This window comes from Theropithecus gelada, chromosome 19 (assembly GCF_003255815.1).
Source record: "Theropithecus gelada isolate Dixy chromosome 19, Tgel_1.0, whole genome shotgun sequence".
In the NCBI taxonomy this organism is placed as follows: Eukaryota; Metazoa; Chordata; class Mammalia; order Primates; family Cercopithecidae; genus Theropithecus; species Theropithecus gelada.
The window spans coordinates 13,984,171-14,011,648 of record NC_037687.1 but is presented as its reverse complement, the minus strand read 5'-3'; the positions used below and the strand labels follow the sequence as shown (position 1 = coordinate 14,011,648).

The 27,478-nt window shown below is 51.0% G+C and overlaps 1 long non-coding RNA gene across 1 annotated transcript; it reads right to left on the bottom strand.

The window, feature by feature from the left end:
* Positions 1-13,295: 13,295 nt before the first annotated feature.
* LOC112611821 lies at positions 13,296-25,848 on the bottom strand. The gene is made up of 2 exons (XR_003116778.1): positions 25,567-25,848; positions 13,296-13,795 (listed from the first exon to the last, which is right to left on the bottom strand). It is a non-coding gene; the product is annotated as an uncharacterized LOC112611821 (long non-coding RNA).
* Positions 25,849-27,478: the final 1,630 nt, after the last annotated feature.

The following is a 27,478-nucleotide window of genomic DNA, read 5'->3' as shown; positions in this document are numbered from 1 at the left end:
CCAGCTCCTTGCCCCACTGGTGCCTCTCCCCATGAGTCGTGTGAAAAGGCAACAAAACCAACTGCAGGGAGATATAAAATCTCTTCCTGTATCTGTGACGAGCTGTTTTGTTGGTGTGGCCGTCTATTCTTCCTGTAAACACCTGCATCTGTTCAGACCCAGCTCTTCCTCTCCCCCAGAACCTTCTATGACTCCCACCTCCCCCAGTACAATCCAGTCTTCCCCAAGGCCCACAAGGCTTAGCTGTGTGATTTGCCCTGTCACCTCCAGCTCTCTTCCCCTCATTCACTTGGCTCCAGCCACACCAGCTTCCTCACTGTTACTCAAATAAATATACCAGGCCCAGTCCAGCCTCAGGGCCTTTGCATGCGCTGTTCCCTCTGCCTGGAACACCTTTCCCCAAGATTTTTTGTTTTGTTTTGTTTTTTTGATTTTTTTTGAGACAGAGTCTTGCTCTGTCACCCAGGCTGGAGTGCAGTGGCACAACCTCAGCTCACCACAGTCTCCACCTCCTGGGTTCAAGCCATTCTCCTGCCTCAGCCTCCCGAGAAGCTGGGACTACAAATGTGCATCACCACGCCCGGCTAATTTTTGTATTTTTAGTAGAGACGAGGTTTCACCATGTTGGCCAGGCTGGTCTCGAACTTCTGACCTCAACTGATCTGCCAGCCTCGGCCTCCCAAAGTGCTGGGATTACAGGTATGAGCCACTGCGCCTGGCGCCTCTCACTCTTTCATCTGCCTCACATATTTGCTCAGAGATCACCTCCTCAGTGAGGCCTTCCCTGACGACCCCCGTATTTGAAATTTTAGCTTCCTTCCCCTAGTCCTTTCTAACCTTTCCCCTCTGTTTTATTTTTCTCTATAGCACATCACCTTCGAATATTTTAATTCATGAATTTACATACAGTGTCAGTCACACGAGGGCAGGGGTTTTTCTGTCTTCTTCACCGCTGTATCCTCAGCCCTAAAACAGGGCCAGGCACACCACAGGTGCTCAATTAATGTTTCTTGGCCAGGTGAAGTGGCTCAGGCCTGTAATCCCAGCACTTTGGGAGGCCAAGGCAGGTGGATCACCTGAGGTCAGGAGTTCGAGACCATCCTGGCCAACATGGTGAAACCCCTTCCCTACTAAAAATACAAAAATTAGCCGGGCGTGGTGGCGGTGCCTGTAGTCCCAGCTACTCGGGAGGCTGAGGCAGGAGAATTGCGTGAACCTGGGAGACAGAGGTTGCAGTGAGCTGAGATTGTACCAGTGCACTCCAGCCTGGGCAACAGAGCGAGGCTCTGTCTCAGAAAAATAAAAACAAATAAATAAATGGTTTGGTTTTTTTTTTTGAGACGGAGTCTCGCTCTGTCGCCCCGGCTGGAGTGCAGTGGCGCCATCTCCGCTCACTGCAAGCTCCGCCTCCCGGGTTCACGCCATTCTCCTGCCTCAGCCTCCCGAGTAGCTGGGACTACAGGCGCCGCCACCACGCCCGGCTAATTTTTTGTGTTTTCGGTAGAGACGGGGTTTCACCGTGTTAGCCAGGATGGTCTCGATCTCCTGACCTCGTCATCCGCCCACCTCGGCCTCCCAAAGTGCTGGGATTACAAGCGTTAGCCACCGCGCCCGGCCAATAAATGCTTTTTGAATAAATTGTCACTTTAGCTTTCATTCTTTGTCCACTGACGTCTGTAGGGCCAGCCCCACCCCCATCAACAGGAGTGGCTCATGGACTCAGTCTGGCCTTTCTAGCCACTGTGATTGGTTCCTAAATGACATGTGACCCCAGACTGTCCAATCAGAGGGAGCCTGGGAATTATTATTTTCTTTTTTTGAAGCAGGGCTTCACTTTGTCCCCGAGGTGTGAGTGCAGTGGCATGATCATGTTCCCGGCCTCAGTTCCCAGGCTTGAGTGATCCTCCTTCCTTATTTTTTATTTATTATTTTTTTGAGATGGAGTTTCACTCTGTGAGGCTGCCAGTGGAGTCCAGGCTGGAGTCCAGTGGCTGTAATCTAGGCTCACTGCAACCTCTGCCACCTGAGTTCAAGCGATTCTCCTGCCTTAGCATCCCGAGTAGCTGGGACTACAGGCGCCCACCACCATGCCCCGCTAATGTTTTTTATTTTTTCAGTAGAGACGGGGTTTCACCGTGTTAACCAGGATGGTCTCGATCTCCTGACCTCGTGATCCGCCCACCTCGGCCTCCCAAAGTGCTGGGATTATAGGCGTGAGCCACCGCGCCCGGCCATTTTTAAATTTTTTTAATAAAGATGAAGTCTCACTGTGTTGGCCGGGCTGGTTTCAAACTCCTGGGCTCAAGTGAGCCTCCTGCCTTGGACTCCCAAAGTGCTGGGATTACAGGCATGAGCCACCGCACCCGGCAAGATTATTTTGTTTGAGCTCGTGAATCCAGCTGTCCCTGAAGCCAACATATCTTAAACTTTTCAGTGACACAAACCAATAAAGTATCATTATTTTTCCTTTAAGCCAGTTTGGGTTTGGATTTTTTACTTGCAAGTAGAATAATCCTCCCCAATTGACCACTTCTCCCTCCCTCCCTTGCTCACTCGCTTCTTTCTTCTCTCCCTCCCTCCTTCCTTCTTTCTCTCTTTTTTTTTTTTTTTTTCAGGGCCGAGTCTCTCTGTCTCTCTGTCATCCAGGCTGGAGTGCAGTGGCATGATCTTGGCTCACTGCAACCTCTGCCTCCCCGGTTCAAGCAATTCTCCTGCCTCAGCCTCCCGAGTAGCTGGGATTACAGGCACCCACCACCACGCCTGGCTGATTTTTGTATTTTTAGTAGAGACGGAGTTTCGCCATGTTGGCCAGGCTGGTTTCAAACTCCTAACCTCAAGTGATCGGCCCACCTTAGCCTCCAAAAATGCTGAGATTACAGGCGTGAGCCACCGCGCCTGGCCTCTATCTCTAATTGAATGTCTACTCTATCTTGGCAGAGTCACCATCTCCTCCAACACAGCTGAGTCAAAACCGTATTTCACCTTTCTGCCAAACAGCTCTCCACCCATCACTCCCTCCCCCGCCTTCCCCTGACAACCCCTCCCCCACTCTGTGTGGGGGACTCTGCCCAATGTGGGAATGAATTATGGCTCCCCCACTAGAGGGCTGTGTGCCCTTGCTAAGTGACTTCACCTCTCTGGGCCTCACTTTCCCCATCTGTAAAAGGAGGTCATAGCAGTATACCCATTGTTCCCAAGTCTGCCTCCTCTCCAACCTTGCCCTTTTTTTTTTTTTTTTTTTGAGACAGAGTCTTGCTCTGTCACCCAGGCGGGGTGCAGTGGTGCGATCTTTGCTCACTGCAATCTCCACCTCCGGGGTTCATGCGATTCTTGTGCCTCAGCCTCCTGATTAGCTGGGACTACAGGCGCCTGCCACCTCGCCCAGCTAATTTCTTTTTCGTTTTGGAGTCCAGTGGCATAATCTAGGCTCACTGCAACCTCTGCCTCCCAGGTTCAAGCGATTCTCCTGCCTCAGCCTCCTGAGTAGCTGGGACTACAAGTGTATGCCACCATGCCCAGCTAATTTTTGTATTTTTAGTAGAGACAGGGTTTTACCACATTGGTCAGGATGGTCTAACTCCTGACCTCCTGATCCACCCACCTCGGCCTCCCACAGTGCTAGGATTACAGGCGTGAGCCACTGTGCCCAGCCTCTCATTTTTGTATTTTTAGTAGAGACAGAGTTTCACCATGTTGCCCGGGCTGGTCTCGAACTCCTGACGTCAAGTGATCTGCCCGCCTTGGCCTCCCAAAGTGCTGGGATTATAGGCGTGAGCCACCATGTCAGTCCTCTAACCCCTTCTGGCTGACCCATCACTTGAGCCTTGGTCACTTGCCCTGCTCCAGCCTCTGGCCTCCTGTCCTAAAGCTTTGCCTACAATCCCCCAAGTCCACTCCTTGGCCAGTAGAAGAAGGTCTCAACTCACCAGAACCCCATGGCCACCACAGTCAGGTCTGAAACTCTGAGGGGGCTGTTGTCATCACCCCCATTTCACAGATGAGGAAACTGGGCCCTTGTTTAGACCCAGCCAGGATCTAAACAAGGCAGTTTACATAAGAGAGGTACAAGTGTGGCCAGGGGCAGTGGCTCATGCCTGTAATCCCAGCACTTTGGGAGGCAGAGGCAGAAGGATCTCTTGAGGCCAGAAGTTTGAGACCAGTCTGGGTAACATAACAAGACCCCATTGCTACAAAAAACTGTTTTAAAATTATCGGATGTGGTGGTGCGTGCTTGTAGTCCCAGCTACTTGGGAGGATCGCCTGAGGCCAGGAGTTCAAGGCTGTAGTGAGCTATGAGCACACCACTGCACTCCAGCCTGGGCAACAGAGTGAGACCCTGTCTCTAAAAACAGAGAGTGAGGGCTGGGCACGGTGGCTCGTGCCTGTAATCCCAGCACTTTGGGAGGCCGAGGTAGGCGGATCACTTGAGGTCAAGAGTTCAAGACCAGCCTGGCCAACATGGTGAAACCCCCATCTCTACTAAAAATATAAAAAAATTAGCCAGGTGTGGTGGTGCACGCCTGTAATCCAAGCTACTCGGGAGGCTGGGGCCTGAGAATCATTTGAACCCGGGAGGCACAGGTTGCAGTGAGCCAAGATTGTGCCACTGCATTCCAGCCTGGGTGACAGAGCGAGACTCCATCTCAAAAAAAAAAAAAAAAAAGAAAAAGAAAAAATAGAGAGAGCAAGAGAGAGATAAAAGTGTGACAAGCGCCGGGCGCAGTGGCTCAAGCCTGTAATCCCAGCACTTTGGGAGGCCGAGACGGGCGGATCACGAGGTCAGGAGATCGAGACCATCCTGGCTAACATGGTGAAACCCCGTCTCTACTAAGAAATACAAAAAACTAGCCGGGCGAGGTGGCAGCGCCTGTAGTCCCAGCTACTCGGGAGGCTGAGGCAGGAGAATGGCCTAAACCCGGGAGGCGGAGCTTGCGGTGAGCTGAGATCCGGCCACTCCAGCCTGGGCGACAGAGCCAGACTCCGTCTAAAAAAAAAAAAGGGTGATAAGCTGGAGAATTCCCAGGAAGGAGTGGTTCAGGGGTCAGGGAATGCTCCCTGGAGGAGGTGACATTTCAGGACAAAAGCTTCTCAGACGCAACATCATCAGGGGGAAAGTAAGCCAGGCAGGGGGAACTCCAGGCTCTTGGGAACCAGTGCGGTTTGTTCAAAGCCCATCAAGGCGGTTAGGAGGAAGGCAGGGAGATGTGGGCTGGGAAGTGGGCAGGCCCTAATGCTTACATTACTACAAACCCAGGCAGAGGAGCAACAAGCTGGATGAGCAGCAGATGAGTGATGTCTCCTCGGTGCCCACCAGGATTTCCTCTCCAAAGGCAGCCTTCATTTCCTGCTCACTCTGCCTGGCGCATCGCAGCCTTGGCCCCATTTAACAGGTGAGGAAACTGAGACTCCAGGCAGCATTCCCATGCCTGAAACCATCAGCTCCAGCTTCCCCAGGCCCTGCTACCCTCTAGGTAGGACAGAATTCTAAGAGCCCTTGGCCTACCTGGGAAGATGACTTGGAGTCCTTAAGACCAACCCTTGGCCACCTCTTCCAGGAAGTCTTCCTGTCTTGAGCTGGCTGGGAACCTTTCTCTTCTGAATCCCACTCTTGCTTGTGGCAGGCCTGGCAAGTGTGTTCTCCGAGGGCAGACTGGTGATTTCCAATCCTCCAGACCCCCCCAGCCCACCGTGCCCCTCCTTGCAGGAAAATTAGAAAAAGCAAAAGGGAGGGGGCACTTCTGGAAGGGAAAATATTTTGATTCTCTGAAGGCACAAAAATTGCCTGATTCCCAACCAATTAGGGGTAATTAACCCTTCACAAGGTAGTAATTAAGTCTGTGCCTCTGAAACCTTAATTACAAGCTCCAAGAGGCTCTGCCCTCTCCCCAGTAGCCAGGCAGCCCCCAGAACTGAGACCAGGCTGTGGAGACCGGGTGTACCCCTTCTGCGCTAGCGGGGAGTCGGGGACAGGGCTCTGCTCCCCTCCTGGGGCTGAGCGAGACCCACAGCCTCTCTCGTGGCCACCCCCAGGCAGGGATCCCAAGAGCAATGTTCGAGAAACCAGATCTCTTCCCTGCATAGTCCCTTTTGGGGTTGTCAGGCCACACAGGGAGACTTTGCTTTTGAGGGTATGAAGGCAAAGGGGGCAGGCTCGGCTGGGGTTCATGTGTGGGGCTGGTAACAACCATTTTTTTTTTTTTTGAGACGGAGTTTCGCTCTTGTCGCCCAAGCTGGAGTGCAATGGTGTAATGTCGGCTCACTGCAACCTCCACCTCCCAGGTTCAAGTGATTCTCCTGCCTCTGCCTCCCGATTAGCTGGGATTGCAAGCCCCCACCATTACGCCCAGCTAATTTTGTTTTTTGTATTTTTAGTAGAGCTGGGGCTTCATCATGTTGGCCAGGCTGGTCTCGAACTCCTGACCTCAAGGGATCTGCCCTCCTCGGACTCCCAAAGTGTTGGGATTACAGGTGTGAGCCACCGCGCCCAGCGCAAGCATTGGTCTTGAAAGGCACATTGTATGATTCCCTGTGTCTCCCAGGGAGATGGGTAGGGGGTAAGAAGGGGACTTTGCAAGCAGAGCCGACCACGTGCACGTTGACTGCATAATTGGGGTCAATATGGTCAGAGGCAAAGTCCTGGAAGAGTGGCGGGGTAGGCAGGGGGACAGGGCATGGGCCAGGGCTTCTTTCTGTGGGCGACACCACAAGGAGGGTGCCGCTGGTGGCGTTGGAGGGCTTTCAGCTCAGTGTGAGCCTTCTTCTTCTCCCCTCGGGCTTTTAGGAGGTGACTCCTCAGGGAGAGTGAGAGGTCAGATTTGTCTCCAAAATAGGCCTTGACATCGCAGCCCACCTGTTTCTCCATCTCCCATCTCTGGCTACTGTGACCTCCTTTCCCACTGTCCAATACCCAAGCTCCTTTCTGCCATAGGGGCTTTGCGCTGGCTGCACCTTCTGCTGGAAATCCTGGCTCCAGACTCGGCATCGCTGAGGCTTTATTCTTCTCAAGCCTCAGGACAAGCGTCACTTCCTCAGAGCCCACTCCACCCACTCTACCCACAGTGGGTGCTTCAGTGACATCCCTGTATATACTTTCTCCTTCAGAACATTTACTGCCATCAGCAATGACCTTGCAGCCCATTGTCCTCTTCCTCCTCCCTCTTCTCTCTTCCCTTGGACTGTAAGCTTCAGAAGGGCATGGAAGTTTATCTGTTTTGTTTCCTTTTTTTTTTTTTTTTTTTCTTTTTCAGATGGAGTCTTGCTCTGTCGCCCAGGCTGGAGTGCAGTGGCATGATCTCTGCTCACTGCAACCTCCGTCTCCTGGATTCAAGCAATTCTCCTGCCTCAGCCTCCTGAGTAGCTGGGATTACAGGCGCCCACCACCATGCCTGGCTAATTTTTGTAGTTTTAGTAGAAAGGGGGGGGGGTTTCACCTTGTTGGCCATGCTGGTATCGAACTGCTGACCTCGTGATCCACCCACCTTGGCCTCCCAAAGTGCTGGAATTACAGGCGTGAGCCACCGTGCCTGGCCTCTTTTTACTTTTAGAGACAGGGTATTGCTCTGTTGCCCAGGCTGGAGTGCAATGGTGCGATCATGACTCCCTGCAGCCTCCATCTTCTGGGCTCAAATGATCCTCCCACCTCAGACTCCTGAGTGGCTGGGGTTACAGACCTGAGCCAGCCCTATTCTGTCTTCTGTGTAGGCTACACCTAGAGCAATGATCTAGGTTTGCTCAATATAGAGTAGGTGCTCAATAAACGTTGCATGAATACGTGGACGACGAGTTCTAGCTGGGAAACAGCAGCTGAGAAAAGTGGGTTGTGGAGGAGAATTTAAGAGATGAGAGCTGTTTCCGAAACTCCTGGGGGGCTCCAGGGCCCGCCGGGTTGGTGAGAAAGGAGGGCGACCATCCACTTCCATCCACTTCCCCGGGAGTCGCACGCACCTCCCCTTGGCGGCCCACAGGTGGCGCTCGCTCCCCGCGCTGCAGCGGCGGGAAGCGGAGGTGGGAAAACCGGAGCTTTAGCCCCCTCACCTGTCTGGCTGCTTAGGTCAGTTCCTGGCCTGGATTTGGACGCCAAGCCCTGGGATCCTCCTTGGGGTCCTACGTCCTTCTAGAGGGGCTTTTTGGTCAAATCAGGGGGATCTGAGAAGAGTGGGGGTGGTGGGCTGCAGGGTCCGGGCAGCTGAGGGCTCCCTCCCTCTGTACACGCATGCTCTGATTCCCCCATTCCCAAAACTAGTTCAGCAGCTCCGTGCCTGGGGGAGGGGTGAACACACTTACCCTGTTCGTGTTCTGCCTTAACTTTATATAGGTTAAAGCTGTGCGCAGGGTTTGGTGTCAGTGGGTCCTGGGTGCACGTTTGTAGAACAGCGAATGGGTGAATCCCCGTTTTTCAGATGGGGAAACTGAGGCTCAGGGAGGCGATGCGGCTTACCCAGGTTCATAGAGCCAGAAAATGGCAAGGCTGGGATTGGAGACACCAGGCCTGTGTGAGTCCAGAGTCAGCCCGTTTTGTTTGTTTGTTTGAGACAGGGTTTTGCTCTGTCACCCAGGCTGGAGTGCAGTGGCAAGATCTTGGCTCACTGCAACCTCCGCCTCCTGGGTTCAAGCGATCACCTGCCTTAGACTTCTGAGTAGCTGGGATTACAGGCACACGCCACCATGCCCAGCTCATTTTTTGTATTTTTAGTAGAGACAGCGTTTCACCACGTTGACCAGGCTGGTCTTGAACTCCTGACCTCAAGTGATCTGCCCACCTCAGCTTCCCAAAGTGCTAGGATTACAGGCGTGAGCCACCATGCTTGGCCAAGAGTCAGCTAATGTTTAAAAAACAATGTATGTGGCCGGGCGCGGTGGCTCAAGCCTGTAATCCCAGCACTTTGGGAGGCCGAGACGGGCGGATCACGGGGTCAGGAGATCGAGACCACCCTGGCTTACACGGTGAAACCCCGTCTCTACTAAAAAATACAAAAAACTAGCCGGGCGAGGTGGCGGGCGCCTGTAGTCCCAGCTACTCGGGAGGCTGAGGCAGGAGAATGGCGTAAACCCGGGAGGCGGAGCTTGCAGTGAGCTGAGATCCGGTCACTGCACTCCAGCCTGGGGGACAGAGCGAAACTCCGTCTCAAAAAAAAAAAAAAAAAAAAAAAAAAAAAACAATGTATGTTTAAAAAACATTGTATTTGGCCCGGCGTGGTGGCTCATGCCTATAACCCCAGCACTTTGGGACGCTGAGGTGGGTGAATTACTGAAGGTCAAAATTTCAAGTCCAGCCTGACCAACATGGCGAAACCCCATCTCTACTAAAAATACAAAATTAGCTGGGCATGGTGGCGTGTACCTGTAATCCCAGTTACTCGGGAGGCTGAGGCAGGAGAATCGTTTGAACCCGGGAGGCAGAGGTTGCAGTGAGCAGGGATCGCGCCATTGCATTCCAGTCTGGGCAGAAAGAGTGAAACTTCGTCTCAAAAAAAACAAACAAACAACAACAACAAAAATTGTATTTTATTTATTGTAGAGATGAGAAGTCTTGCCATGTTGCCCGGGCTGGTCTCCAACTCTTGGGCTTAAGAGATCCTCCTGCGGCCGGGCGCGGTGGCTCAAGCCTGTAATCCCAGCACTTTGGGAGGCCGAGACGGGCGGATCACGAGGTCAGGAGATCGAGACCATCCTGGCTAACACGGTGAAACCCCGTCTCTATTAAGAAATACAAAAAACTAGCCGGGCGAGGTGGCGGGCGCCTGTAGTCCCAGCTACTCGGGAGGCTGAGGCCGGAGAATGGCGTGAACCCGGGAGGCGGAGCTTGCAGTGAGCTGAGATCCGGCCACTGCAGTCCAGCCTGGGTGACAGAGCGAGACTCCGTCTCAAAAAAAAAAAAAAAAAAAAAAAAAAAGAGATCCTCCTGCTTCGGGCTCCCTCAGTGCTGAGATTTCAGGCCAGCATTGCCTCGCCCAGCCTAAAAACATTTTTCAGTGGATTTTCTAGTTACCCAAAGTGATACAGGATTCCCTCTGGGAAGCTAAAGTCCTTTCTGTCCCTCCTTAACTCCGAGATGATGGTGGGGAGGGTCTCTTTTCATCCTGCCCTCTTTGCCTTCAAACACGTGTCTACACATGCCTCAGGGGCCTCTGGGTTTCTTGCTGGGTCATAAATTTCTCCTGTCTGGGCTGGGCACAGTGGCTCACGCCTGTAATCCCAGCACTTTGGGAGGCCGAGATGGGAGGATCACTTAAGGTCAGGAGTTCGAAAACAGCCTGGCCAACATGGTGTCACCCTGTCTCTACTAAAAATACAAAAATTAGCTGGGTGTGGTGGCACACGCCTATAGCTACTTGGGAGGCTGAGGCATAAGAATCGTTTGAACCCAGGTGGCAGAGGTTGCAGTGAGCTGAGATGGTGCCACTGCCCTCCAGCCTGGGCAACAGAGCGAGACTCCGTCTCAAAACAAAAACAAAAACAAAAAAACAACAACAAAAAACTGCCCCCGTCTGGGCCTCAGTTGTCTCGTCTGTAAAATGGGTTTAATGGTCATTGAAGCACTTTCCAGAGTGTCTGTGAGTTAGTTGCACAAAAAGCTGGTCTGGGCAGGGTAGAATTGGGGGTCTCCTCTGGTGGTCTGTACACCTTGGTAGGAAAACACACCAGGAGAGGATGATCCTGTTTCCCTAGTTCGAACGCTTGGTGCACAGTGGGTGTGTGTGGCCTAATGCTGCCAGTGCACCCACTGTGTATCTGCATTTGAATAATGTGTGTGCACTCAGCTGTTTCCACGTGGGGCCCAGTGGCTTCCCGTAGACCAGGGCTTCTGAACCTCAGCACTCTTGACATTTGGGGCCACATCATTTTTTGCTCTGGGGGACTGTTCTGTGCCTTGTAGGATTTTTTTTTTTTTGCAGGGGAGATGAAGTCTTGCTATGTTGCCCAGGCTGGCCTTGGACTCCCGGCCTCAACTGATCCTCCTGCCTTGACTTCCTGAAGTGCTGGGATCACAGGCTTTAGTCACCTTGCCCAGTCCCTTGTAGGACATTGAGCGTCCCTGAACTGGACCCACTAAATGTCAGGAGTACCCCTGCCCCCATTTTTTTTTTTTTTTTTTTTGAGATGGAGTCTCACTCTGTCGCCCAGGCTGGAGTGAGGTGGAATGATCTTGGCTCACTGCAACCTCTGCCTCCCAGGTTCAAGTGATTCCCCCACCTCAGCCTCTCGAGCAGCTGGGATTACAGGCACTCACCACCACACCTGGTTAATTTTTGTATTTTTGGTAGAGATGGGATTTTCCCCATGTTGGCCACGCTAGTCTCAAACTCCTCACCTCAAGTGATCCGCCCACTTTGGTCTCCCAAAGTGCTGGGATTACAAGTGTGAGTCACTGTGTCTGGCCCCCTGCCCCAGTTTTACAGCCGGAAATACCTTCAGACATTGCCAGATGTCTCCTGGGGGACGGAGTCACCCTCATTGAGATCCATAGCTGTATATACTTCTGGGAGGTACACATACAGGTCAGAAACAGACCCTGATACAGGGTTGGAGGGTAAGTGGTTTATTTGGGAAATGAACACTGGAAACCTGGGGAGGGGAGAAGAGAGATGACAAGGGATATCAGACAGGTTGTCACTGTGGAAAACTGGAGCCTGACCCCTCCAGGGATCTCTGGGAGACTGTGGATTAGGCATCTGCTGGGGAGGGAGCTGGGGTATTTATCCACCAACTCATTCCATCTCTGGCTCAGGGCTACTCCCAGGGATGTTAATTTCCCCCACTTCTGTCTCCTATTCCAGTACACTGAAGTGATCAGGTCCCAGATGTGGCCAGGGTCCAGCAGGACATCTCTGCAGCGGTTTCTCTTCCTTTTGGGGCGGCTCTTCCTGGGGGTCTCTTTGGGCTGTGCGAGCCGGGCTGTGCGAGCCCACCCGGATGTCTGCAGCCGGCTGTGTGTATATTTGGTGTGCCAGTGTGTGTTTATCTGCCGTGCATGTGTTTGCGTCTGTATTTATCTGGCACAAGTGTGCTTGTCTTTGTTTTCCCTTCTGCTCCATCTCCACGAATGTGGGGGAAACTTCTGTTTTTAATCAGGGGCTAGGGAACTGTCTTACTGCCACATTAGCAACTGTGTTATTAATAAGGCCGATCAGAAGTGATTTTTCATACTTGCCCCGAGGTCTAAGTCAAGGTACCATGCCTGAAGTCCTCCCAGAGGGTAGCCTCAAAGCCCCGCCGGCTTCTTGTATGCCCAAGAGGGAAACTGAGGCACAGTGAGGGAAAGGGAGTTAACACCTATTGGAAACTGATTACCTGCAAAGCATTTCACATGCACAAATGCTTAATGAGTTCTTATGCCTACTACATATAAGGAAAGAAATTCATGTTCTCATTTACTGATGAGGAAGCTGAGGCTGGGGTAAGGTCCAGAGCTCTTGTGGAAGCTGATGGCTCTGGGGTCTCCAACACCCATTTCTTTGTTCCTTTCAAATGGCAACCATTCTTGTGTGGGGAGGGTACGGAGCAGGGTATCACTCTGCTGCCCAGACTGGAGTGCAGTGGCACAGTCTCAGCTCACTGCAACCTCTGCCTCCTGGGTTCAAGAGATTCTCCTGCCTCAGCCTCCCAAGTAGCTGGGATCAGAGGTGCGCGCCACCATGCCTGGCTAATTTTTGTATTTTTGGTAGACACAAGGTTTCACCATGTTGACCAGGCTGGTCTCTGTCACACACGTCCATGTGAAGACAGTCCACCAAACAGCATTTGTGTGAGCAATAAAGCTTTTTAATCACCTGGGTGCAGGCGGGCTGAGTCCGAAAAGAGAGTCAGCAAAGGGTGGTGGGATTATCATTAGTTCGTATAGGTTTGGGATAGGTGGTGGAATTAGGAGCAATTTTTTTTTTTTCCTGGAGTGCAGTGGCGCGATCTCGGCTCACTGCAAGCTCCACCTCCCAGGTTCACGCCATTCTCCTGCCTCTGCCTCCTGAGTAGCTGGGACTACGGGCGCATGCCACCACGCCTGGTTAATTTTTTGTTAATTTTTAGTAGAGACGGGGTTTCACAGTGTTAGCCAGGATGGTCTCCATCTCCCGACCTCGTGATCCACCCGCCTCGGCCTCCCAAAGTGTTGGAATTACAGGCGTGAGCCACCGCGCCTGGCCAGGAGCAATCTTTTTGCAGGGAGGGGGTGGATTGTACAAAGTACATTCTCAAGGTGGGCGGGGAGAATATTACAATGTACCTTCTCAAGGGTGGGGAGGGTGTATGGTACAAAGTACATTCATAAGGGCGGGGGAGTATCACAAAGTACATTATCACAAGGGTAGGGAGGGTGTATTGTTCCAAAGACATTGATCAGTTAGGGTTGGGCCAGAACAAATCACAATGGTGGAATGTCATCAGTTAAGGCAGGAACTGGCTATTTTCACTTCTTTTGTGGATCTTCAGTTGCTTCAGGCCATCTGGATGTCTACGTGCAGGTCACAGGGGACACGATGGCTTAGCTAGGGCTCAGAGGCCTGACAAGTCTCGAAATCCTGACCTCAAGTGATCCGCCTGCCTTGGCCTCCCAAAGTGCTGGGATTATAGGCATGAACCACTGTGCCTGGCCTCAGATGGCAACCATTCTTAAAGCTCTCCAGGACTGTTGGTGCTCAGCAGTGCCTCAGTTTCCCCTTCTCGTCACCATGAGTCCTTCCCAGCTGGCTCTGGGCAAACCAGCCCTCGGGCGTCTGAAGAGTCCCTGCTGCTTGGCAGGGTGCTGGGGTTCTTGTACTTTCCTCCTGTGGATGTTCCAGGCCCAGGGGCCTGGCTGGCTCTGTGAACACAGATAGTAATTAGCATTCATGAATAACCCCTGTGCGGTGAGAGTGGCTCTGGTGGATCCTCGGGCTCTGAAATACCTAGAAGCTGACTCAGGTCCCCAGAGCGTGGCAGTTGCTGCCTGGGCCAAGAGCAGGGCCTATGTGTAGTCCCATCTGAAATGTCTTTTTTCTTTTTTTTTGAGATGGGGGGGTCTCATGTTGCCCAGGCCGATCTCGAACTCCTGACCTTGTGATCTGCCCACCTCAGCCTCTCAAAGTGCTGGGATTACAGGTGTAAGCCACCACGCCTGGCCTACCTGGAAGGTCTTAACCAGTCAGGGTTTCTCCATTGCCCAGTCCTGGGGGAATAGGCTGCAGTCCCTGTTTTTCCCTGTGGTTATGGAACATTTGTGCTGAAAGAGACCCTCATTCCACCGCCCAGGAGATGGAGCCCGTGGTCCCCCAGAGGGTCCCATAGTCAGTTCCCGAGGCTCCAGTCCCTACTCTGGCACCCACCTGACCTCAGGCAAGTTGCTTACTTGCTCCTTGCCTCCGTTTCCTCATCTATAACATGAAGGTATTTTCTGCCTTGCAAGGTTGTTGGAATACATAAATGACCATCTGGGTTTCATGTCACATACACGTAAGGGCTCAGCAGCCACTGAGACCAGCTCTGCCTCTTACCAGCTGTGTGATCTGCTCACAGAGAATCCATGTACCTGGGTATCAGTTTTCTGTCTGTAAAATGGGGCTGTCGACCAGGTGCGGTGGCTCATGCCTGTAATCTCAGCACTTTGGGAGGCCAAGGCAGGCTGATCACCAGAAGTCAGGAGTTGGAGACCAGCCTGGCCAACATGGCAAAACCCCGTCTCTATTAAAAATACAAAAATTAGCCAGGTGTGGTGGCACTTGCCTGTAGTCTCAGCTACTCAGGAGGCTGAGGCAAGAGAATCGCTTGAACCCGGGAGGCAGAAGTTGCAGTGAGCTGAGATTGCGCCATTTCACTCCAGCCTGGGTGACAGAGTGAGACTGTGTCTTGAAAAAAAAAAAAACGAAAAAAGATATGTTGATTCTGGTGCGGTGGCTCATGCCTGTTTCCAGGCTATAATTTGAATTTCGAGAGGCTGAGGCAGGAGGATTGCTTGAGGCCAGGAGTTTGCGGTTGGTCTGGGCAACATAGCAAGACCCCATCTCTATTAAAAACAAAGACAAAAAACAAAAAACAGAAGGCTGAGTGTAGTGGCTCATGCCTGTAATGCCAGCATTTTGGGAGGCTGAGGTGGGTAGATTGCTTGAGGTCAGGAGTTTGAGACCAGCCTAGGCAACATGATGAAACCCCATCTCTACCAAAAATACAAAAATTAGCCGGGCGTGGTGGCGTGCAGGAGGCTAAGGCACAAGAAGTACTTGAACCTAGGAGGCAGAGGTTGCAGTGAGTGGAGATCATGCCACTGCACTCCAGCCTGGGCAACAGAGCGAGACCGTCTCAAAAAAAAAAAAATATTGGCCAGGCGCAGTGGCTCACGCCTGTAATCCCAGCACTTTGGGAGGCCGAGGCGGGCGGATCATGAGGTCAGGAGATTGAGACCATGGTGAAACCCCGTCTCTACCAAAAATACAAAAAATTAGTCAGGCGCAGTGGCGGGTGCGTGTAGTCCCAGCTACTCAGAAGGCTGAGGCAGGAGAATGGCGTGAACCTGGGAGACAGAGCTTTCAGTGAGCCGAGATTGTGCCACTGCACTCCAGCCTGGGTGACAGAGCGACTCTTGTCTCAAAAAATATATATATATGTTGAAGTCCTGACCCTCAGTTCTCCTGAATGAATTATTTGGAAACAGGGTCTTTGCAGATGTAATCAGTTAAGTTAATGTGAGGTCACATTGGATTAGGGTGGACCCTAAATCCAATATGACTGGTGTCTTTATTTATTTATTTATTTATTTATTTATTTATTTATTTATTTATTTATTTTAGACAGGGTCTTGCCCTGTTGCCCAGGCTGGAGTGCAGTGGTGCAATCATAGCTCACTGCAGCCTCAACCTCCAGGGCTCAGGGGATCCTCCCACCTTAGTCTCCCAAGTAGCTAAGATTACAGGTGAGCACCACCATGCTTGGCTAATTTTGTATATTTTTTTGTAGAGACAGGGTTTTGCTATATTGCCCAGGCTGGTCTTGAAGCCTTGGGCTCAAGCAACCCTCCCACTTTGGCCTCCAAAAGTGCTGGGATTACATGCGTGAACTACTGTACCTGGCTGCACTTCACTTTTTTTTTTTTTTTTTTTTTTTTGAGACGGAGTCTCACACTGTCGCCTCGCCCAGGCTGGAGTGCAGTGGTGCAATCTTTGCTCACTGCAACCTCTGCCTCCTGGGTTCAAGCGATTCTCCTGTCTCAGCCTCCTGAGTAGCTGGGACTACAAGCACATACCACCAAGCCCAGCTAATTTTTGTGTTTTTAGTAGAGATGGGGTTTCACCATGTTGGCCAGGCTGGCCTCGAACTCGTGACTTCAAGTGATCCACCTGCCTCAGCCTCCCAAAGTGCTGGGATTACAGACATGAGCCACTGCACACGGCCTGCACTTCACATTTTAATGCACTCTGCCAAGCTGCTCCCCAAAAGTGCTATGCAGGTTACACTCCCTTCCAAATGGAACCTTTCTAAGAATTTATTTCAAATATAGGTCATAGCTGCCCAGCGATGCTGCCTTCTGGTCATAATAGTGGTCTTGTCCAGAGTGAGAGAGGCACGGAGGCTTTCTTTATTTTGTTTTATTTTATTTTATTTTATTTTATTTTATTTTATTTTTTATTTATTTATTTTTTTTGAGACGGAGTCTCGCTCTGTCCCCCAGGTTGGAGTGCAGTGGCATGATCTCGGCTCACTGCAAGCTCCGCCTCCCGGGTTTATACCATTCTCCTGCCTCAGCCTCCAGAGTAGCTGGGACTACAGGCGCCCGCCACCGCGCCCGGCTAAATTTTTGTATTTTTAGTAGAGACGGGGTTTCACCGTGGTCTCGATCTCCTGACCTTGTGATCCGCCCGCCTCGGCCTCCCAAAGTGCTGGGATTACAGGCGTGAGCCACCACGCCCGGCCTGTTTTATTTTATTTTTTAAGAGATGGGGTCTCTGTCAGCCAGGCTGGAGTACAGTGGTGCGATCATAGCTCACTGTAGCCTCAAACTCCTGGGCTCAAGTGATCCTCCCACCTCAGCCTCCCAAACAGCTGGGCCTACAGGCATGCACTACCATGCTCAGCTAATTTTTTTTGTTAAGAGATGGGATCTCACTATGATGCCCAGGCTGGTCTTTTTTTTGACGTGGAGTCTCGCTTTGTTGCCCAGACTGGAGTGCAGTGACATGATCCCGGCTCACTGCAGCCTCTGCTTCCTGGGTTCAAGTGATTCTCCTGCCTCAGCTTCCCAACTAGCTGGGAATACAGGCATGAGCCACCATGCCCAGCTAATTTTTGTATTTTTAGTAGAGGTGGGGTTTCACCATGTTGGCCAGGCTGGTCTTGAACTCCTGGCCTCAAATGATCCTCCTGCCTCTGCCTCACAAAGCAGATTACAGGCATGAGCCTGGATTACAGGCATGAGCCACCATGCCTGGTCTTGCAGAGGCTTTCTTAACCTGTTCCTTGGGTGTTGAGTCCCTCTCTGAGATGTGGTTTGCCTGAACTCCAAAGGGCCTGGGAGATCTAGGATATGGTTGATCTGAGAGATGATCTCAGTAAACATGGGTAGGGGAGAAGGGGAGTGAGGAAGGGAAGGGCAGGTAGCCAATGAAGGGTGTTTATGAGCCAGTTTCCACTGTGGGCAATTCAATTGTGCTGGAGAATGCTGAAACCAAATAGAACACACTCCGAGGGTTCCCACCTAGGGGCGAGGGAGCTGGGATATTTATCCACCCATTCCCATCAGCCATTGATCAAGGACCGCTCCAGGAGAGTGTTTCCTCTCCAGAACTTTCCACCCACTCAGCAACCAGAGCCACTTCTCGGGAGCTGGTTCTTAGAAGCTGTGGGGTTAGCGTGCCCAGGAGTGCTTGGGGGACATGAGTGGGTGTTGACATTCTGGGGAGGGGGAGACAGAGGATAAAAAGAACGAATAAAGCATAGACCATGTTCAAAGGGGGGCTGGCGCAGTGGCTCACACCTGTAATCCCAGCACTTTGGGAGGCCGAGGCAGGTGGATCACTTGGGATCAGGAGTTTGAGACCAGCCTGGCCAACCTGGTGAAACCCCCTCTTTACTAAAAAAAAAATATAAAAATTAGCCAGGTGGTGGTGCGTGCCTGTAATCCTAGCTACTCAGGAGGCTGAGGTGGGAGAATCAGTTGAACCCGAGAGGCAGAGGTTGCAGTGAGCTGAGATCATGCCCCTGCACCCCAGCCAGGGCGACAGAGTAAGACTTTGTCTCAACAAAACAAAACAAAACAAAACAACAAAAAGGGGTTAGTATTGGGGGAAAAAAGAAAATTAGACCAGGCCAAGATAAGGTGAAGAGGCTGTGGAGGAAGGTTCCTAGCATCCAGCTTGGCACCCAGGAGGCAACAATAAATGTTCTGTTGCTTTTCTCTGGTCCATGGGGTGAAGCGGGGAGAGAGAGAGAGAGAGAGAGAATGCCCTGGTGTAGTGGGAGCCTGGGCTGGGGAGGAGGAAAGTGGGGAGGGAGCCAGTGTTAATGATGCTGAAAAGTAATCGGCCCTTCTCTCTGGGAGGCGGTGGAACTCTAATTAGAATGAAAATGTAGTTTAATGAGGATGAAAACGGTAATTGTGCCAGGCAGCGCAGTTCAGAAGTGTGGCTTTCTCTTGGGGCACCTTGCCGGGCTCTGAGGCTCTGGGCATGGGTGAGAAGGACTCAGGGCTGGGATTATCAGCCTGATAAGGCAAGGGATTATCAGTGCCTCAGTTTCCCCCCAAAGGGTCCTCCTGCTGGCATGGGGTAAAGAGCCTGTGCAGAGCCCCGCCTGCCCCTGGGGCTGGTTCCAGGTGCCCAGAGCCACGTTTTTCCATCCCACACTTTATTCCTAATAATAGTACAACCATCCGTGGAACCATATCAGTGATGCCGTTTATTGAGTACCTACTATGTGCCAGGTAACATTCTAACCCCTTCACAGATGCTAACTCAGATAATCCTTAAAATTATCCTCATTTTACAGATGAGAACACTGAGGCACAGATAAACCACAGACCCTGGTAGGGATATTTTAAGGAGTGGGTGAGGGCCGGGTGTGGTGGCTCACACCTGTAATCCCAGCACTTTGGGAGGCCGAGGCAGACGGATCACTTGAGGTCAGGAGTTAGAGACCAGCATGGCAAAACCCCATCTCTACTAAAAATAGAAAAATTAGCCGGATGTAGTGGTGCATGCTTGTAATCCCAGCTACTCAGGAGGCTGAAGCGGGAGAATCGCTTGAACTCGGGAGGCGGAGGTTGCAGTGAGCTGAGATTGTGCCACTGCATTCCAGCCTGGATGATAAAGAAGGACTCCATCTCAAAAAAAAAAAAAAAAGTGGGTGAGGAGAAAGGTGGAATATAGTAGCCAAGTGCCTCCTTCTTTCTTTTTTTATTTTCTTTTTCTTTCTTTCTTTTTTTTTTTTTTTTTGAGACAGAGTCTTGCTCTGTTGCCTAGGCTGGAGTGCAGTGGTGTGATCTTGGCTCACTGCAACCTTTGCCTGCTGAGTTCAAGCGATTCTCGTGCCTCAGCTTCCTGAGTAGCTGGGATTACAGGCATACACCACCATACCCGGGTGATTTTTGTGTTTTTAGTAGAGATGGGGTTCTGCCATGTTGGTCAGGCTGGTCTCGAACTCCTGGCCTAAAGTGATTTGCCTGCCTCGGCCTCCCAAAGTGCTGGGATTACAGGAGTGAGTCACTGCTCCTGGCCATCCTTCTTTCTTTAACCAGGTGGGTGCTGGGGGCATGAAGGAATCGCCAGCCATCGAGGCCAGGGGATCTTCTCCTTCCTCCTCCCCCTGGCCCAGGTTCCTCACTGTTTCCGCGCTTCACTTCTCTGTAAAGCTCTAATCACGCCTCTCCACTCGAAGGTGGGCGTGGCTAAATGAGAAGGTGTGGTTTATGTACAGTGGGCATGGTTTGACACACAGTGGGCGTGGCTTGAAGCGCATTCTGCGTGGCCGAATTTACCAACCCATCTTAACTTGGAGGAATCAGAAACTGGAGCCATAGCAGTGAACTACAGGATCCAGACACAAAGCCGTGGCTTCTGGCTCCAGGGCCTGAGCTTTCTTGTCATGGAAAGCTGAAGGGTACTTCAAGTGTTCTGGGTAAGACTGAGGTTCATAAGACCTCAAAGTCTCTGCTTTTGTTTCTTGAGGAACCACCAATAAAATGCAACCTACAATGAGGCCTAGACAGAAAAGCAATGTTCATTGAGGCCAGCTGGGCAATAAAAGGAGATCTAGCTGGACTTCCTCAAGGGAGTCTCTGATCAGAGGAGATTGCCAGCCTGGGCAGCATAGTGAGACCCCATCTCTATAAAAATAATTTAAAAAAAATTATCTGGGCATGGTGGCACGCACCTTTAGTCCCAGCTACTCAGGAGGCTGAGGCAGGAGGATGGCTTGAGCCCAGGAGGTTGAGACTGCAGTGATTGCAGTGAGCTATGATGGTGCCACTGTATTCCAGCCTGGGCAACAGAGTAATGCTCTGTCTCAAGAAAGAAAAGGAAAATAAAAGATCAGGGGAGATTAGATTGTTTGCCATGTATATGGCAGACAAATCATTAAGAGCCTTAATATACAAAAAGCATACATGAATCAATAATAAAAAAAAAAAGACAAACATCCCAAATGTGAAATTGGCACAGGTCTTGAATAGGGGGTTCACAAAGGAATGAGAGAGCTTAACAAATCTCTGTAAAGATGCTCAATCTGACCTTTCAGCTGAAGAATCACTTTTGCTTGTCAAGCTTATGAGTGTGTGTGAAGTTTTGGGACTGCACACTTGAGCGTGGTCATGGTAGTTTAAATTGACACAACTTTTTTTTGAGACAGGGTCTCACTATGTCACCCATGCTGGAGTGCAGTGGCACAGTCATGGCTCACTGCAGCCTCAACCTCCTAAGCTTAAGGAATCCTCCCACCTCAGCCTGCCAAATAGCTGACTACAGGTACACGTCACCACACCCAGCTAATTTTTAAAAAACTTTTTGTAGAGATGGGGTCTCACAACTTGCCCAGGCTGGTCTCAAACTCCTGAGCTCAAGTGATCCTCCCTCCTCGGCCACCCAAAGTGCTAGGATTACAGATGTGAGGCACCATGTCCGGCCACAATACAACTTTTTTGGGAGGGCGTTCTAGATATTAGTATTAAACTTTTAAGTGTGTGGATTCTCTGACCCAGCAAATCCACCCCTAGGAACTTATGTCAGGGAGATAATCAGTCAAATAGGCAGAGAACTATAAAGAATAGGCCAGGAGTGGTGGCTCACGCCTGTAATCCCAGCACTTTGGGAGGCTGAGGCAGGCGGATCACCTGAGGTCAGGAGTTCGAGACCAGCCTGGCCAACATGGTGAAACCCCATCTCTACTAAAAATACAAAAATTAGCCAGGCATGGTGGCGGGCACCTGTAATCCCAGCTACTCGGGAGGCTGAGGCAGGAGAATTGCTTGTACCTGGGAGGCAGATGTTGCAGTGAGCCGAGATTACACTCCAGCCTGGGGGACAAGAGCGAGACTTCGTCTCAAAAAAAGAAAAGAAAAGAAAAGAAAATAATAACGCAGGGTGGTTAAGAGCTCTGGAATCAGACAGCCAGGGTTCGAATTCTGGCTTCACCACCTTCAAGCTGTGTGACCTGAGTCATATGGTTTATTGTTAAAATTCCCAGATTTTCTCATCGGTAAAATAGGCCTCTCATGAGGACTCCATGAGGCAAAGTGTGTGAAATGCTTAGCTTTCTGCTAGGCACATAGAGGGTGCTTGCTGTTATCATCATGAAGAAAAGCATTGAAAGAGGCTGGAGGCCAGGCGCGGTGGCTCACGCCTATAATCCCAGCACTTTGGAGGCTGAGGCAGGCGGATCACGAGGTCAGGAGATCGAGACCATCCTGGCTAACATGGTGAAATACCGTCTCTACTAAAAATACAAAAAACTAGCCGGGCGAGGTGGCGGGCACCTGTAGTCCCAGCTACTCAGGAGGCTGAGGCAGGAGAATGGCGTGAACCCAGGAGGCGGAGCTTGCAGTGAGCTGAGATCGCACCACTGCACTCCAGCCTGGGTGACAGAGCGAGACTCTGCCTCAAAAAAAAAAAAGAGGCTGGAAACAATTGAGGTACCCGGGCTCTGGGGATTTTTTGTAGAGATGGGGTTTATTGGCTACATGAAAGTGGGCTGGGCATGGTGGCTCATGCCTGTAATCCCAGCACTTTGGGAGGCCCAGGTGGGAAGATCGCCTGAGCCCAGGAGTTCAAGACCAGCCTGGGCAACGTAGCCAGATCTCAACTCTACAAAAACTAAAAAAAATTAGCCAGGCAGGGTAGCACACGTCAGTACTCCCAGTTACTTGGGAGGCTGAGGGGGGAGGCTTGCTTGAGCCCAAGGAAGTGGAGGCTGCAGTGAGCTGCGTATTGCACCACTGCACTCCAACCTGGGTGACAGAATAAGACCCTGTCTCAACAAAGAAAAGAAAATTAAAAGCTGGGCACGATGGCTCACACCTGTAATCTCAGCACTTTGGGAGGCTGAGGCGGGCAGATCACTTGAGGTCACGAGTTCCAGACCAGCCTGGCTAACATGGTGAAACCCTGTCTCTACTAAAAATACAAAAATTAGCTGGGTGTGTTGGTGGATACCTATAATCCCAGCTACTTGGGAGGCTGAGGCAGGAGAATCGCTTGAACCCAGGAGGTGAAAGTTGCAGTGAGCCGAGATCTCGCCACTGCACTCCAGCCTGGGTGATAAGGTGGCTCAGTCTCAAAGAAAAAAAAAAGAAAATTCAAGTGCTAAAACTTATATTCATTGACACAGCGTGACCTCTGGGATATATTAATTGAAAAAAAAGAAAACCAATTTCAAACATCATAACCCCATCTTTCAAGTACTTTGATCGTGAATCAAAAAATTAATTTTTTTTTTTTTTGAGACGGAGTCTCGCTCTGTCACCCAGGCTGGAGTGCAGTGGCCGGATCTCAGCTCACTGCAAGCTCCGCCTCCCGGGTTTACGCCATTCTCCTGCCTCAGCCTCCCGAGTAGCTGGGACTACAGGCGCCCGCCACCTCGCCCGGCTAGTGTTTTTTTGTATTTTTTAGTAGAGATGGGGTTTCACTGTGTTAGCCAGGATGGTCTCGATCTCCTGACCTCGTGATCCACCCGTCTCGGCCTCCCAAAGTGCTAGGATTACAGGCTTGAGCCACCGTGCCCGGCCAAAGAATTAATTTTTTACATTGCAATGTAGGTCTTCTACCCAGGTTTGGAACTAAAAACAAAAGTTTCAGGAAGTCATAGTCATACGTCTACTGTGCAGTGGGTTCTGATATTTTCTAGTCTCTTTTGTTCCATTTTAAAAGGCTGGTCATTTTTGCAATTACAGTATTTTTCTCTTTAAGGTTCTGGTTAATGTAACCCAGACTCCCAGTAACAAGGATGTCTAGATAGTGACTAAGGAAAGGATGAAGGAAGACAGGGAAAGTGGTATTTCCAATCCACTAGGCTTGATTTTTTTTTTTAAATTTTTTAGACAGAGTTTTGCTCTTGTATCCTAGGCTGGAGTGCAATGGCACAATCTTGGTTTGCTGCAAGCTCTGCCTCCTGGGTTTAAGCGATTCTCCTGCCTCGGCCTCCCAAGTAGCTGGGATTACAGGCATGCGCCACCACGCCTGGCTAATTTTTTTCTATTTTTAGTAGAGACGGGATTTCACCATGTCAGTCAGGCTGGTCTTGAACTCCTGACCTCAGGTGATTCACCGGCCTCAGCCTTCCAAAGTGCTGGGATTACAGGTGTGAGCCACCGGGCCCGGCCCTCTAGCTTGATTTTATTTCCATTAGTGGTTGTAGTGTATATGTGTGCATCTGTCATCCCAGAACTTTGGGAGGCCAAGGCAGGTAGATCGCATAAGCCCAGGAATTTGAGACCAGCCTGGGCAACATGGCGAAACCCCATCTCTACCAAAAATACAAAAATTAGCCAGGTGTGGTGGCATACATCTGTAGTCCCAGCTACTGGGGAGGCTGAGGTGGGAGGATCACTTGACCCCAGAAGGTTGAGGCTGCAGTGAACCATGATCAGGTGCCACTGCACTCCAGCCTGGGCAACAAAGAGAGACCCTGTCTCAAAAAAAAAAAAAAAAAGTGTATATGTATGAACTCATGTGTATGTGTGTGTGTGTGTATGTTTGTGTGTGTGTTTTTGAGACATAGTCTTGCTCTGTTGCTCAGGCTGGAGTGCAGTGGTGAGATCTCAGTTACTGCAACCTCTGCCTCCCAGGTTCATTGATTCTCCTTCCTCAGCCTTTTGAGTAGGTGGGACTATAGGAGCACCACCAAGCCCAGATTTTTTTTTTTTTTTTTTTTTAAGTAGAGGCGGTGTTTCACCATGTTGGCCAGGGTGGTTTCGAACTCTGACCTCAGGTGATCCACCAGCCTCCGCCTCCTAAAGTGTTGGGATTACAGGCGTGAGCCACCACGCCCAGCCAGTGCGTGTGTCTTTGTGTGTCTTTGCATATTGTGTGTATGACCAGGCTGAGACCCGTGAGGGATTTGCTTCAGGCTGGCTTTGAGTATATCACTTTTTTGTGTGCGTAGCGACAGGGTCTCACTTTGCCACCTAGGCTGGTCTCGAACTCCTTGCTTCAAGCAATCCTCCCACCTTGGCCTCCCGAAGTGCTGGGATGGCAGGTGTGAGCCACCATGCTCGAGCCTTGGGTGCATAATTTAAGAGGGTATCAAAAAACTTAGTCATTGAGATAAATATTTTAATGCAATATAATTTTAAAAATTAAGTGGTTCACGCCTGTAATCCCAGCTTTTTGGGGGACTGAGGCGGATGGGTCACCTGAGGTCAGGAGTTTAACACCAGGCTGGCCAACGTGGTAAAACCTTGTCTCTACTAAAAATACAAAAATGAGACAGACGTGGTGGCATGCGCCTGTAATTTCAGCTACTAGGGAGGCTGAGGCATGAGAATCGCTTGAACCCAGGAGGCAGAGGTTGCAGTGAGCCAAGATTGTGCCGCTGCACTCCAGCCTGGGTGACAGACGGAGACCCTTTCTCAAAAAAAAAAAAAAAAAAAAAAGAATGGTTCTTTTGCAGCAACATGGATAGAGCTGAAGGCCATTATCTTAAGTGAAACTAACCAGACACAGAGAGTCAAACACTGCATGTTATCACTCCTAAGTAGGTGCTGAAATCTAAGCACACATGGACATGGAGAATGAAAAGATGGACAATAGAGACTCAGAAGGGTGAGGGGATGGATGATGAGAAAATTTTTTTTTTTCCAAGACGGAGTCTTGCTCGTCGCCCAGGCTGGAGTGCAGTGGCGTGATCTAAGCTCATTGGAACCTCCACCTCCCAGGTTCAAGCAATTCTCCTGCCTCAGCCTCCCGAGTAGCTGGGATTACAGGCGCCCACCACCACACCCGGGTAATGTGTGTGTGTTTAGTAGAGACGGGGTTTCACCATGTTGGCCGGGATTCCTGACCTCGTGATCTGCCCGCTTTGGCCTCCCAAAGTGCTGGGATTACAGGTGTGAGCCACCGCGCCCAGCCTCTTTTCTTTTTCTTTTTTTTTTTTTTTTTTAATATAGTGATGGGGTCTTACCATGTTGCCCAGGCTGTTCTCAAGCTCCTGGGCTCAAGCGATCCTCTTGTCTTGCCCTCTGAAAGTGCTGGGATTGCAGGCCTGAGCCACTGCGCCTGGCCCTGGTAACTCTTGAATGGGGTAAAAGTGGGCACAGACAGGCCCCACGATGGTCCAGCCTCCAAAGCGCAGTCACCTGGGTCTTCCCCTCCAGCCAGCCTCCGGTACAAGGGGAATCTCAGTGGCTGAGACATCTGGGGATAGAGAAGGAGGGGCATCCGGGGAGGGAGAGCAGAGCCCGGCGTGCGGCAGGGGAGGAGGCTCCGCCCAACTCCAGTCCCCTCCCGGGGGCTGGGCTGGCGGGAATGGCCTGGGCTGCCGGGCAGGCAGAAACGGAGCCTGGGAGTCTGCTATCGACCGCCTGGGCCGCGGTAGGGAAGCTTTTAGATCTGCCCGCTCGTCCCGGAGGGGGGCAAGGGCGAGGCTCCCACTTCCCTAAAGAGGGGAGGCCTGGGGGTTTCCTGTCACCCCCACATACCACCCACCAGCAAGGCTTGCAGGCTAGCCTCCGAACTCCAAAATCCGGTCGCTGGAATTGGAATTACTTTTCCTGGAACTTTATTGAGGGTTAATTTACATGCGGTGAAGTCCCATGCCTGTACGTATTATTTGCATGCACGACCCCCTGCCCCCACCCCATCAAAGTAAGGAACATTTCCATTCAGACGGCCCAGAAATCAATCTTCCTTCATCCATTCCCCACCCACAAACACTCCACTGATTTCTTTTTCTTTTTTTTTTCTTTTTTTTTTTTTTCAGACGGAGTCTCGCTCTGTCACTCAGGCTGGAGTGCAGTGGTGCAATCTCGGCTCACTGCAAGCTCCACCTCCTGGGTTCACGCCATTCTCCTGCCTCAGCCTCCCGAGTAGCTGGGACTACAGGCGCCCGCCACCACGCCCGGCTAATTTTGTGTGTATGTGTGTTATTTAGTAGAGACGAGGTTTCACCGTGTTAGCGAGGATGGTCTCAGTCTCCTGACCTTGTGATCCGCCCATCTCAGCCTCCCAAAGTGCTGGGATTGCAGGAGTGAGCCACCGCACCCAGCCTCTTTTCTTTTCTTTTTAGAGACAGAGTCTTGCTCTGTTGCCCAGGCTGGAGTACAGTGGTGCAACCATAGCTCACCACAGCCTCTACCTCCTAGGCTCAAGCGATTCTCCTGTCTCAGCCTCTGAGTAGCTGGAACTACAGGCCCTCACCACCAAGCCCAGGTAATTTTTGTATTTTTTGTGAAGACAGACAGGATCTTGCTGTTACCTAGGCTGGTGTTGAATTCCTGGCCTCAAGCGATCCTCCTGTCTCAGCGTCCCAAAGTGCTGAGATTACAGGTGTGAGCCATGGGGTCAGGCCCACTCTCCTGAATTCTTTTTTTGTGTTTTGTGTGTGACAGAGTTTCACTCTGTTACCCAGGCTGGAGTGCAGTGGCACGATCTCAGCTCACTGCACCCTCCACCTCCCAGGGTCAAGCAATTCTCGTGTCTCAGCCTCCCAAGTAGCTGAAATTACAGGCACACGCCACCACACCCGGCTAATTTTTGTATTTTTTTGTAGAAATGGGGTTTTAACTTGTTGGCCAGGCTGGTCTTGAAGTCCTGGCCTCAAGTGATCTGCCCACCTCGGTCTCCCAAAGTGCTGGGATTATAGGTGTGAGTCACTGCACCTGGCTACTATTCTGATTTCTATCACCCTAGATTAGTTGAGCCTTTTGCAAACTTTCAGATAAATAAAATCACACAGTGTGGTCTCTCTTCCACTCAGCATCGTGCATTCTGAGATTTATCAACATTGTGTGAATCAGTAGTTTGTTCCTTTTTGTTGCTAAGAATTACTCCATCCTAGCCGGGCACAGTGGCTCAAGCCTGTAATCCCAACACTT